The sequence below is a fragment of the Triticum urartu genome, chromosome 5, assembly GCF_003073215.2.
Source record: "Triticum urartu cultivar G1812 chromosome 5, Tu2.1, whole genome shotgun sequence".
In the NCBI taxonomy this organism is placed as follows: domain Eukaryota; kingdom Viridiplantae; phylum Streptophyta; class Magnoliopsida; order Poales; family Poaceae; genus Triticum; species Triticum urartu.
The window spans coordinates 399,999,518-400,013,759 of NC_053026.1; positions in this window are offsets into that span (position 1 = coordinate 399,999,518).

The window sequence follows — 14,242 nt, forward strand, 5'->3', positions numbered from 1 at the left end:
AAATTTATTTAAGCCCCATGATGAATATAAGATTGATAATAGTGTTTGCAATAATATTGAAAGTGGGCTTGGAGAAATCATGACTTTAGTTAATGATAATCCCACTATTTTGGAAGAGTGTCAACTTAGCATGCATGTGGATCGTGTTGAGAATATGTTATGTGATAGCTATATTGTTGAATTTTCTTATGATCCTACATGTAATTATTACGAGAGAGGAAAATATGGTGGTAGAAATTTTCATGTTACTAAATTACCTCTCGTTATGTTGAGATTGCTATTATTTCTTTCCACTTCCTTGCATATGCTAGTTTTTGCTTGCTATGCTAATTTGTTTGCTTTTAAGATGCCTATGCATAGGAAGTATGTTAGACTTAGATGTGTTTGTCACATGCTTTATGATGCTCCTTTTGTGCTTCAATTCTTGTTTTTCATGCGAGCATCATTAAAATTATCAATGCCTAGCTATAAGGCTTTAAAAGAAAAGCACTTTTTGGGAGACAACCCAATATTTTTCCTTGATGTTATTCAATAAATAAATTATTTATCCTCTGTTTTGGTTGTGTTTTTTTGTGTTTAATTAGTTTTTGTGCCAAGTAGAACCATTGGGAAGACTTGGGGAAAGTCTTGTTGAACTTGCTGTAAAAAACAGAAACTTTAGCCCTCACGAGAACTGCTGTAATTTTTATTTGGAGAGTGGTATTTAGTTAATCCTTGTTGCAGATGATTAATAGATAAATTCCTCACGTCCAGCAATTTATTTTAGAATTTTTGTGGTTCCAGATTTTGTGCTAGCTACAGATTACTACAGACTGTTCTGTTTTTGACAGATTCTGTTTTTCGTGTGTTGTTTGCTTATTTTGACGAATCTATGGCTAGTAAAATAGTTTATAATCCATAGAGAAGTTGGAATACAGTAGGTTTAACACCAATATAAATGAAGAATGAGTTCATTACAGTACCTTGAAGTGGTCTTTTGTTTTCTTTCGCTAACGGAGCTCACGAGTTTTCTATTTTGAGTTTTGTGTTGTGAAGTTTTCAAGTTTTGGGTGAATTCTTTTGATGGATCATGGAACAAGGAGTGGCAAGAGACTAATATTGGGGATGCCCATGGCACCCCCAAGGTAATCCAAGGACACCAAAAAGTCAAAGCTTGGGGATGCCCCGGAAGGCATCCCCTCTTTCGTCCACTTCCATCGGTAATTTACTTGGAGCTATATTTTTATTCACCAACATGATATGTGTTTTGCTTGGAGCGTCTTGTATTATTTGTGTCTTTGTTTGTTAGTATTCCACAATCATCCTTGTTATACACACCTTTTGAGAGAGCCATACATGAATTAAAATTTGATAGAATACTCTATGTGCTTCACTTATATCCTTTGAGCTAGATAGTTTTGCTCTATGTGCTTCACTTATATCTTTTGAGCTAGATAATTTTGCTCTATGTGCTTCACTTATATATTTTGAGCTAGATAATTTTGCTCTATGTGCTTCACTTAGATCTTTTAGAGCACGGTGGTGGATTCGTTTTAAAGAAACTATTGATCTCTCATGCTTCACATAAATTAATTTGAGAGTCTCTTAATAGCATGGTAATTTGCCTAATAATAATATGCTTGGTGTTCAAGATTTGTGAAACTTTCTTTTGAGTGTGTTGAATACTAAGAAAAGATTGAAGCATGATAATTGTTTTGAGATATGGAGGTGATAATATTAAAGTCATGCTAGTTGAGTAGTTGTGAATTTAAAGAATACTTGTGTTGAAGTTTGTGATTCCCGTAGCATGCACGTATGGTGAACCGTTATGTGATGAAGTCGGAGCATGATTTATTTATTGATTGTCTTCCTTATGACTGGCAGTCGGGGACGAGCGATGGTCTTTTCCTACCAATCTATCCCCTAGGAGCATGCGCGTAATACTTTGCTTTGATAACTTCTAAATTTTTGCAATAAGTATATGAGTTCTTTATGACTAATGTTGAGTCCATGGATTATACGCACTCTCACCCTTCCACCTTTGCTAGCCTCTCTCATACCGCGCAACTTTCGCCGGTATCATACACCTACCATATACCTTCCTCAAAACAGCCACCATACCTACATATTATGGCATTTCCATAGCCATTCCGAGATATATTGCCATGCAACTTTCCACCATCTAGTTCATCATGACACATCCATCATTGTCATATTGCTTAGCATGATCATGTAGTTGACATAGTATTTGTGGCAAAGCAACCGTTCATAATTCTTTCATACTTGTCACTCTTGATTCATTGCATATCCCGGTACACTGCCGGAGGCATTCATATAGAGTCATGCTTTGTTTTAGTATCGACTTGTAATCATTGAGTTGTAAATAAATAGAAGTGTGATGATCATCATTCAATAGAGCATTGTCCCAAAAAAAAGAAAGGCCAAAGAAAAAAAGAAGGCCCAAAAAAAAGGGGCAATGCTACTATCTTCTCCTTTTTGTCTTCTCCACAACCACCATTCTATTCCACCTATAGTGCTATATCCATGGCTCACGCTCATGTATTGCGTGAAGATTGAAAAAGTTTTGAAAAAGTTAGAGTATGAAACAATTGCTTGGCTTGTCATCAGGGTTGTGCATGATTTAAATACTTTGTGTGGGGAAGATGGAGCATAGCCAGACTATACGATTTTGTAGGGATAACTTTCTTTGGCCATGTTATTTTGAGAAGACATAATTGCTTTGTTAGTATGCTTGAAGTATTATTATTTTTTATGTCAATATAAACCTTTGTCTTGAATTTTTCTAATCTGAATATTCATACCACAATTAAGAATATTTGCATTGAAATTATGCCAAGAAGCACTCCGCATCAAAAATTATCTTTTTATCATTTACCTACTCGAGGACGAGCAGGAATTAAGCTTGGGGATGCCTGATACGTCTCCAATGTATCTATAATTTTTGATTGCTCCATGCTATATTATCTAATGTTTTGGACTATATTGGGCTTTATTTCCACTTTTATATTATTTTTGGGACTAACCTATTAACCAGAGGCCCATCCCAGAATTGCTGTTTTTTTTTTGCCTATTTCAGTGTTTCGGATAAACAGAATATTAAACGGAGTCCAAACGGAATAAAATCTTCGGAAACATGATTTTCTCACCGAATGTGATCCAGGAGATTTGGACCCTACTGCAAGGGATCAAAGAGGTGGTCACGAGGGTGGGGGGCGCCCCCCCTAGGGCGCGCCCCCCTGCCTCGTGGGCCCCTCGGTGCTCCACCGACGTACTCCTTCCTCCTATATATACACACGTAACCCCAAACGATCAGAACAGGAGCCAAAAACCTAATTCCACCGCCGCAACTTTCTGTATCCACGAGATCCCATCTTGGGGCCTGTTCCGGAGCTCCGCCGGAAGAGGGCCATCATCATGGAGGGCTTCTACATCATCCTAGCCCCTCCGATGAAGTGTGAGTAGTTTACCTCAGACCTTCGGGTCCATAGTTAGTAGCTAGATGGCTTCTTCTCTCTCTTTGAATCTCAATACAAAGTTCTCCCCCTCTCTCGTGGAGATCTATTCGGATGTAATCTTCTTTTTGCGGTGTGTTTGTTGAGACCGATGAATTGTGGGTTTATGATCAAGTCTATCTATGAATAATATTTGAATCTTCTCTGAATTCTTTTATGCATGATTGGTTATCTTTGCAAGTCTCTTCGAATTATCCGTTTGGTTTGGCCAACTAGATTGGTAGTTCTTGCCATGGGAGAAGTGCTTAGTTTTGGGTTCGATCTTGCGGTGTCCTTACCCAGTGACAGAAGGGGCAGCAAGGCACGTATTGTATCGTTGCCATCGAGGATAACAAGATGCGGTTTATTTCATATTGCATGAATTTATCTCTCTACATCATGTCATCTTGCTTAAGGCGTTACTCTGTTTTTAACTTAATACTCTAGATGCATGCTGGATAGCGGTCGATGAGTGGAGTAATAGTAGTAGATGCAGAATCGTTTCAATCTACTTGCCACGAACGTGATGCCTATATACATGATCATGCCTAGATATTCTCATAATTATGCTCAATTCTATCAATTGCTCAACAGTAATTTGTTCACCCACTGTAGAATACTTATGCTCTTGAGAGAAGCCACTAGTGAAACCTATGGCCCCCGGGTCTATTCTCATCATATCAATCTCCATCACTTTTATATTGTTTTGCTATTTACTTTTACTTTTTACTTTGCATCTTTATATCAAAAATACCAAAAATATTCTATCTTTCAGATCTCACTCTCGTAAGTGACCGTGAAGGGCTTGACAACCCCTAGTCGCGTTGGTTACGAGTAGCTATCGCTTTGTGTAGGTACGAGGGACTTGAGCGTGGGCTCCTACTGGATTGATACCTTGGTTCTCAAAAACTGAGGGAAATACTTACGCTACTCTGCTGCATCATCCCTTCCTCTTTGGGGAAAACCAACGCAAGCTCAAGACGTAGCAGAAAGCTAAAAATAAAAACAGGGGAAAAAGAGACCACTGTGCACTGGGCCAAGTGCACAGTGGCGGCCCAGCCTGCCTCCCCCCGTTGTCTTCTTCCTTGCTACAGAGAAGCGGGGGAGGTGGCGGCCATCCACCGGCCAGGGCGTCACCGTGTCGGCCATCGGCCGCTCCCCGGCGAGGATAAGGCACGCCCCGTCTCTCTCCCCCTCCTAACCCTAGCGCCCACTTTCCCCTCTCCCTCTCCCGGGAGCTCGCCCACCCGTCCCTTCTCTTTGCCGAGCACAACCGTGCGTGGCCGCCGCCACATCTCCGTCGACCCCGCGGCCACCAAGCCTTCCGACCCCGCCGATCTATCCGGGAGCCCCAGCGTCGTCGACCCCTTTGTCTGGTGTCGTTGGATCAAGTCGGGGAGCAGCACAGCAACGCCGACGACCCGATCCCCTTCTCCGGCCATCGCGACGCCGCCGCCTCAATTCGCTGCACCGAGTCCTCCCCGAGCACGCTGCCGTCCCCCTACAGCCTCGCCATGAGCTTCTTCCCCTCCTTGCCCTCTCCATTCGCCCTCGCGCGCCTCCTAGCTAGCTCGCCCGCCATCGCCCAAGCATGTTGCCGCCGACGAGCTCGGCGCCGTGGCCATGGGCGCCTTCACATGAGGCCGAGCGCCGCATCGTGCTCCTGGGGTTCCCAGGGGCCCAACGCGCGCGTCCGTTGCTCTCGCCGAGCCCCGTAGCCCGATCCCCGCCAACGCCCGTTCTAGCCGTCCGCCCCCCTCGACGCCGTCGTCGTTGCCACCCGTCCCCGCTCGAGCTAAGGTCGCAGTTGGATGCGCCGCTTCTCCCGCGTCCGAACGAGCCTAGCCGCGCCCAATTTGAGCCACCGTAGCACCGTTTCCGTCGAGCACCCGTACGCGCCGCCGCCTCTGCTCATCACGGGCGACGATTCCGGCCAAGTCCGGCCGCGCTACCGCCACCACTCGACGCGCGTCACCGACCGCGTTCGAACGCAATTAGAACCGCGCGAAATGGTGCCCCATAGCGAAATTCCGAGCGTCTCCGGCGAGCTCGCCACCGCGGGAGGCCACCGGAGCAACTCCGGCGCCGCCCGCCGACGTGGCACACCTGGGGCCACCCCCTGGGTCACTGCTAGTGGGGCCCCTGGTCCCCTGTTGACCAGTTGACCTGGTCAACTATGCTGACTAGGCAGGCCCCAGCCACTGACATGCGGGCCCCACCGCTTAACACTCTGACTAAGATGTTTCATTAATTAAAACTAATTAGTTTAGCTAATTAGTCTATGACAGGTGGGGTCCACCTGCTAAATATCTTTGTTTAGTTAGTTTTAAGACTCCGTTAGCCCTCTGTCTATGACATGTGGGTCCTACTGGACCCACTGGCCTGGTTTGACCTGGTCAGCGAGTCTGTTGACTGCTGACGTCATCGGCACATCATGCTGATGTCATTTTATCTTTTCTGTTAATTTAAATAATTCCAGAAAATGCTTTAATCTTTGAAAATTCACAGAAATTAAACCGTAGCTCGGATCGAAAACTTTATATATGAAAGTTGCTCAGAACAACAAGACGAACCCGAATATACTACCCACATACCTGTCAGATGCCGCTAACTATCTGAACATGGAACTTTCCCCCTCCGGTCATCTGTCTGACACAGGTCCGTAGCCGGGAAAACATTCCCGGTTGTTTTCCCCCTTCACCTTTATCGCGTAGCCATACATTAGGTCACACCCGACACATCTTATTGCCATGTTATGCTTTGTGGTGCTATGTTGCTTTATATTTACTGTTTCTTCCCCCTCTTCTCTCTGGTAGACCCTGAGACCGATGTTGCCCCTGTGATCGACTACGTCGACGATGACCCCTCCTTGCCAAAGCAACCAGGCAAGCAAACCCCGCTTGAGCGTTCCGATATCGCCAATTTCTTTCCCTCTCATGCTTGCATTAGAACTGCTACTGCTTTATGTATGATCCTACTCTGATGCATAGCCTGTTGTTGTTACCTACTTTCATACCTTACCTGCTTATCCTAAACTGCTTAGTATAGGTTGGTTAGAGATCCATCAGTGAACCCCAACCTTGTCCCAGTTGCCTCGCTTTATGTTCGATGACTCGATCAATGTGATCGACGTCCAGGCCCAACACCGCACATCACCCCCCTAGTTGTATGACTCTGCAGAGTTACCATCGAGTGCCGAGGGTGGAACCTCTTACATCACTCCTGATGAGATCTCTGTAGTGTAGCTACACAGTCGATGTCATCGAGGGTGATTTCCTCCTTAACCACTTCTGTTACGGCTCTGTCTTGCAACCCCTCAAGTGTGAACCTCGAGGGTGGATCCTCTTACGTTCACCTTGATGATAACATCGAGTGGAATTCACCGGGGTGATTCCTCGGGTTTCCCCTTTGGTGTTAGACACACAGTTACTATGGTTACTATGACTTTACACAGAACCATATTACTAAAGACGGGTCGGCCCTGAGGGGTACCCGCGCGAGCTTAATAGCGAGTGATGTGGAGTCGGGTTGACCTGGAAGGTACCCGCGAGATACTTACGAGGCGTGGCCGGGCATTCTTAGCCCTTGCCGCATGTACTCGAGACGGGGCGATGGGGTCACATCGATCGTGAGTCACTGCTTGTTACCGCGTGCTCCTAATCCACTATGATTTGGATATTTGATCCGAGGGGCCTCTGGCCTGATAGCACTAACCATCACGTGGGCATAGTATGGCTGTTCTGCGTCGTATGCATCAGCCGAAGCTTAATAGACGTCAGCGACTGAGCGGCGCGCACCGGGTTGGACTGTGTAAGCTCCTGCCTTGTTGAAGGAGGTAGCTAGGTCTGCTCACCGGCCGCGTACGCAACGTGCAGGAGTTCCCGGGGAGATGGCCCATGACCCCTGGGGGCATAGGTTTAGTCCGGCATGTTGACCTCTCTATTAAGCCTAGGTCGGGTTGCGGCGTATTGTTTGGCTGAGGCCAGGCATGACCCAGGAAAGTGTGTCCGACCGGAGTTAATCGAGCATGGTGGGTAAGTTGGTGCACCCCTGCAGGGAAGAAAACATCTATCGATAGCCTGTCCTACAATAACGGACACTTGGAGTTGTATCCCGATCGATACAACTAGAACTAGATACTTGTGATGAGAAATGAATTGTGTATGAGAAATGGATAGTATGGCTCTGGGATTGCTTTCTCGCAGGGAGTCGAGAAAGGATCTCTGGCCGAGGTTGATAACACTACTACTTTACATTATGTTGATCTGTACCCTTCTATACGCTGCAAGATGCTAGTCTTCGATAGGCTAGGCTTTCCCCTTCTTTTCTGGCATTCTGTAGTTTAGTCCACAGATATAACCCTTTTCCTTTGATACAGATGCATACTTAGTTTAGATCTGATGTAAGTCTTGCGAGTACTTTGGATGAGTACTCACGGTTGCTTTGCTACCTCTTTTTTCCCATACCCGATTGTTGCGACCAGATGACGGATCCCAGGATCCAGACGACACCACTAATGATTACTACTACCCCGAGGGTGCCTACTACAACGTGACGACCGCTGACGACTTGGAGTAGTTAGGAGGTTCCCAGGCAGGAGGCCTTGCCTCCTCGATCGTGTTGCTTTGTGATAGCCTTCTTAAGGCAAACTTGTTTAACTCATGTCTGTACTCAGATATTGTTGCTTCCGCCGGCTCTTGTGTATTCGAGTTTATGTATCGAGCCCTCGAGGCCCCTGGCTTGTAATATAAAGCTTGTATTATTTTCAATTTGTCTCTAGAGTTGTGTTGTGATATCTTCCTGTGAGTCCTTGATCTTGATCGTACACATTTGCGTGTATGATTAGTGTACGGTTGAATCGAGGGCGTCACATATCCGAACTTCAAGATGGTCTTCGGATGCGATGATAGTATCTGGACCTGTCACACACACACACACCATACATAACCGCAGAGAGAATATATTTTTAAACGAGTCTAGTCTGCTGATGACCTCACGTCTGTCCGGTCATAATTTCGAACCGTTTTTCGTCCACCGTCCATGTTTCGAGACGCGGTTGCCATTGGCACATCTTGTCTAAGCAGAGATCGTGTCCCCTTATTACGGGATTCTCATCAATATGGGCATGGGTAACCCAACCGTGCCTTTTATACAACCCTTGGGAATAGGCGAATCTTAAGGCGAGTGAGGAGGCGTTCAATATTCGGTGCCTTTATAAGGGGATAATGATTCCCTCTTCCTCTCTCACGCCTTGTCTCTGTCTCCGCCTTTCCAATCTCGAGCTCCAGCGCCCAAGTTCTCATCTCCTTTCCACTCAAGCAACCATGTCTGGATCCGGAGGCCAAGGCAAGTGGATGGTCTCCTCTGTCAAGAGGACATTACTGAGCTTCGGGCAGCCGGATATTTGGCGAAGGAGATCGCTCATCGCCTACCAACCGAGGGACAAGTCGTCCCCATGCCGGAGCCCACCGAGAGGGTAGTGTTCCTCCCCCATTTCTTCCGCGGGCTAGGGTTTCCACTCCACCCTTTCGTCCGCGGGCTGATGTATTATTACGGGATAGATTTCCATGATCTGTCCCCGAATTCCTTCCTCAACATCTCGGCGTTTATCGTCGTGTGGGAGGCCTTCCTCCGCATCCAACCCCACTTCGGGCTATGGCTCAAAGTCTTCAATGTGAAGCCGAAGGTGGTGGACGGCCAGCACGCAGAGTGCGGAGGAGCTATGGTGAGCAAGCTGTCCAACATTTCCTGGCCCAAAGGCACTTTTGTGGACACAGTAAAGGAGTGGCAGGAGCAGTGGTTCTACATCACAGAACCTCGCGGCACCACCTGGGCCGCAGCTGCTGAATTCCGCTCCGGCGCTCCCATGCGACTCACCTCCTGGGTCGAGAAGAGTCGTACTGGGGTTCCCCTGACGAGGTGATAGCGCTGCAGACGCGCGACCAGAGCATGTCAACCAAGAAAGTCAAGCTCGTTGATGTGATCCAGGTGATGCTGGTTCGCCGGATCCTTCCGTGCCAGCACCGAAGCCGTCCTCTGTGGGAGTTCAACCCGAAGAAGCATCAGACGCTGGTGAGGCTCTTCGAGACCACTCACGAAGGTGCATGGAAGTTTCTCTTTAAGGGCAATGAGAAACCACCGACCATGGATTCAGACCGTGGTCACGATTGTAAACACCTCGCTAGTGAGGTATGCTATTTTTCAAGGATGATGTTTGAGCTTATCATTGCATTTCCAGGACTGGATGGAGAGGGCGAAGCGGATCTAGTGTCTGGCTCCGCTGCCTGAAGAACCGGTGATCCCGCGTCTAGCAAAGATGCTGGTGCCGGCGCCTTATAAGGCGCCGGAGAAGAAGGCCAAGAAGAAGGCCAAGGAGAAGGACAAGGGGGCCAAGAGTGGCCCCCATCACAAGGGCACTTCGGACGTGACGTCCAAAGACGATGAAGCTCATTCCTCTGTCCTTGAGGAAAATGGCGAGGAAGAGGAGGAGAAGGAAAACAATGCTCCCCCTGAGGAGAGGAAGAAGAAGAGGGCGGCTCCGGTGCATCCGGAGGCGGAAACGCCCAAGAAGGGGAAGAGCGTCCCAGTGGTCAACACCGCGTGGGACATTGATAGCAGTCCTGAGAGACGCCGCCGTACTAAGCCTCAGGCCGCATCATAAGTGACATGGCTTGCTCATGCGCACATCCGGCCCTTTCTCTTCATTATCTTGACATAGTTAATTGTGCTATTGTAGTCCGGCCCACGACCTTATCCAGCGATCCTCATCTGGAGGTTCGTTGGCTCCGTCGGAGATGGCGAGCATGTCGCCGCCGCCTGCTTATTCCGCTGGGGCCAGGGCTGACATCGAATTGTTATCCCGGAGGACCACTCCGAACCGGGAAGGAGCCCAGGACACTGTCCGGGAGGCGCCACAAGGCGAGACCTCCACTGCCAGACACATGGGGGAGCCGTTCCCCATGGAGGTTGGCGAAGAGGGCCGCATCCAGTTCGGCCCTCAGCCAAATACGATTCCAGAGGCCCATATGGCTTCGGAGTCGGGCGAGCAGCCCCCTTTGAAGGAGGGGGATGCGCCGTTTCCACTGGTGGCCCGTGTTCATGCAGGGGCGCCGGGTAGCCTGATGGAGGCACTTCGAGGCGCCTCCGTCGTGGACGAGCACCGTGTCCTTATGGGTGCGGTGATCGAGAAGATTCAGTCCGCCAAGAGTGGACTGAATGAAGCCTGCAGCAGCCTGTTGTCAGGTTTCGAGGTAAGAAAGAGAAAAACATAAAATGTCCGGTGTTCGGCAAGAAGAACCAGACAGAGGATCAATCTTTTTTTGTAGGAGACTAACGTAAAATGTATGAATAAGCAGGCGTCGCTGTTGGCCGAGACCTCGCATGCTGCCAAAGTCTCTGAGCTGAGGCGGAGGCTGGAGCGGACCGAGAGCGAGCCCGGCGAGGTTAAGGTTCGGCTCCAGGAGAAGCAAGGTGAGTGACGACCTGTTGTGTGTTTAGAAAGGATAGGTGCTGTATATTGACCGATGTGTCGTAATATGTGTAGGAGCCGCGACCGAGGTCGAGGCCCTGAAGAAGGCCCTGGGCGAGGCCGAGGAGAAGGCTATCCAGCAGCAAGCCGCCCGTAAGAAGTCCAAGGCCCGGGTCAAAGAAGTCCAGCAGGAGCTCCAGGATGCAGTCAAGAAATGCGAAGACTTGGAGCATGATGCGTCGGTTCAAGGGATCGAACTCGCCAAGGCTCGTTAGAGTGCGGAGACCGCACGGAATGAGGCCCAGGCCGCCCTCCAGGAGATCCAGGAGGCCAAGAAGATCACGACGGGTAAGGCATTTAAGATGCAAAGCAAGCATGCGGAGAAGGAGTACCTTTTACTAACCCGGGTTCGGAGTTCCCCAGGAGCTTTTGCGGATTTACCACGCAGTGTATCAGATGCCGCGGAGTTCTATCGAGCCGAAGGAGGGGGTTCTACGGAGAAGCTATTCTGGTTGTAGTATGCGGCGCCAGAGCATCCCGTGTCCTTCACCGATCAGCTAAAATAGTTGGTGGAGCTGCATAGGGTTGCCGAACTAGCCATGAAGGATTTCATAATCTGGCTATGGCTAGCCGAAGCTATGCCAAGCAGCTACTTTGGACTCATGAGGCGGATGGTGAACGCCTGTCCTTGGCTGGACGTCGTCAAGCGTTCGACGTGCATTGAAGGTGCGCACATGGCCTTCGCCCGTTGCAAGATGTGGTGGGCGAAGATGGACGCCGTCGAGGTGACCAGAGGGCCATCGGAGGGCAAGGAACACCGCACACCCGAACGGTATTTTGATGATGTCCTGGAGGGGTCTCGCCTTGCGGTAGCACAATGTTCGCAGGACATTGTATTTGAATAAATGTATTCATGTTGCCTTTCCCTTGTATTAGGAGAACAAAGCCTGTTTTGTAATGTAATTTTGTTATGCTTTGAATTGTTTCCTCCTGTGCGGCCGTGTTGTATGTAATCTGAGGGTTGGCCAGTCGTTGGCTTCTGCCCTCACATAGGTAGTACGGAGGTGTTCGGGATGGAATCTAAACAATCTTGATCCAATTGTATGGTCCTTGAAGCAGTTGTTTAGCGCAACGAACAAGGCAATCAGACTATACGGCTTAATCGCCCTCACTTAGCCATAGGAGTTTTATAATAAAGTGTAGGTGCATCCCCTGGTTCGAACCAGGGTGTTGTCAGCATCTGATCGGGAAGTGCCGATCTTTCACATAATGCAAAAAAATCTCCAATGATTTGTGACCCTCGAACAGCTGACCGGCTCTCGCCGTATCATGACAGGCAGTTTTTGGCTTTCTCTACTGAGGTGCTCGTCTGCTCAAGGCCAGGGCACAATCGCAGTAGTACTCCCTTTACTACCCTAGCCGATTTAGCGGAACGTAGGGTAGCAAGCACAGGAGCCGGGCAACCCAACTATTGACCAAAGACATGATTCAGAGCCAATGCATATAATGCTAAATTCGTGGTGCCGAACTTATCTTTAAGGATTGTTCGGACTTTGTTGCCGTATCGTGGGGCGATGGGGAGCCCCTGGCAAATATGAAACGTACCAGAGTGTACGGTTGCTAGGAAATAAGTAATATAAAGGAAAACAGAGGGAGAATAGAGATAGAATCTGGAGCCCTTGAGCTCGGCTCATGAACTGTTTCCATTATAGTTGGGTTAATGCGTCCAAGCACATTGGTACAAAATAATGCAATACGCAACCGGCTATTTGATATGCCATGACCGAAGGCGGACTGTGCGTGGGTCATGAAAAACGGTTAGCCTCTAGGGCTTCCCATGTACGCATGTGCTCCGTGTCAATCCAGTGTGTTTGTCATTTGACGGGATCATTAATCAGGCCGTCGAAGGAGCCCCCCATAGGAGAAACCTGAAACAAGGGAAAAGGAGATAGTAAAGTTATATGTGTGTCCCGGATCGGTCTAGCCGAACCGTGGATCCCGAGATAGCTTGTGCCTGCGTCGACGCCCATGGAATTTTGCGTGCGTAGTTATGGATGCGTGGTATGAATGCCACTACCTCATCGGGATTGGGACGGAGGCCGAATTGCTAATAGAGCTCTTGACGAGCCACGTTGTCCTGTTGCAGTGTAGTCCGGACCCTCTAAGTGATGTCCAGGGGCTCGGCAGCCAAGCTATGATGCTGCTTGAGAAGGCCGCTTTGTACCTCTCCTACTAGGGCGGCAGTGTGCTCCTCTGTCCGGAAGGAGTGTTCTATGTTTTCGTTGACTATTATGATGCCGCACAGACCGAGCATCTTCAGCTTGAGATAAGCATCGTGTGACACCGCGTTGAATCTAGCAAACGTGCTTCGTCCTAGTAGTGCGTGGTAGCCACTGCGGAAGGGGACGATATCGAAGATTAACTCCTCGCTTCGGGAGTTGTCCAGGGAACCGAAGACCACCTCCAGCGTGATTGAGCCCATGCAGCGGGCCTCAACGCTTGGTATGACTCCTTTAAAGGTAGTCTTTGTGGGTTTGATTCGTGAGGGATTAATGCCCATCTTCCGCACTGTATCCTGATAGAGCAGGTTGAGGCTGCTACCACCGTCCATTAGGACTCGTGTTAGGTGAAATCCGTCGATGATTGGGTCGAGGACCAGTGCGGCTGAACCGCCATTCCGGATACTAGTTGGGTGATCTTGATGATCAAAGGTGATCGGGAATGATGACCACGGGATGAATTTCAGTGCGACTGGCTCTACCGCGTAGACGTCCCGAAGTGCTCGCTTGTGCTCCCTTTTGGGGTTGTGTGTAGCATATATCATGTTCACCGTTTTGACTTGAGGGGGAAATTTCTTTTGCCCTCCAGTGTTCGGCTGCCGGGGCTCTTCATCCTCGTCCTCACTTTGTGATCCCTTTTCTTTGTTTTCGGCATTTAACTTGCCGGCCTGTTTGAAAACCCAACAATCTCTGTTGGTGTGATTGGCTTGTTTATCTGGGGTACCATGTATCTGGCACGGATGATCAAGTATGCGATCCAGGCTGGATGGTCCCTCACTGTTCCTTCTGTAGGGCTTCTTTCGCTGGCCGGACTTGGAGCCGATGAATCCGGTGTTAACAGTGGTGTCATCGGTGTTGTCGCCATTGCTTTGGCGTTTGTGTTTGTTGCGTCGGAGCTTGCCGGAGCTGTTCTTGGCCTCGGAGGGGCCTGTCTCGCTGGCTGTGTTTTTGCTACGAGCCAGCCAGCTGTCCTCACCCGCGCAAAAGCGGGTCATGAGTGTCGT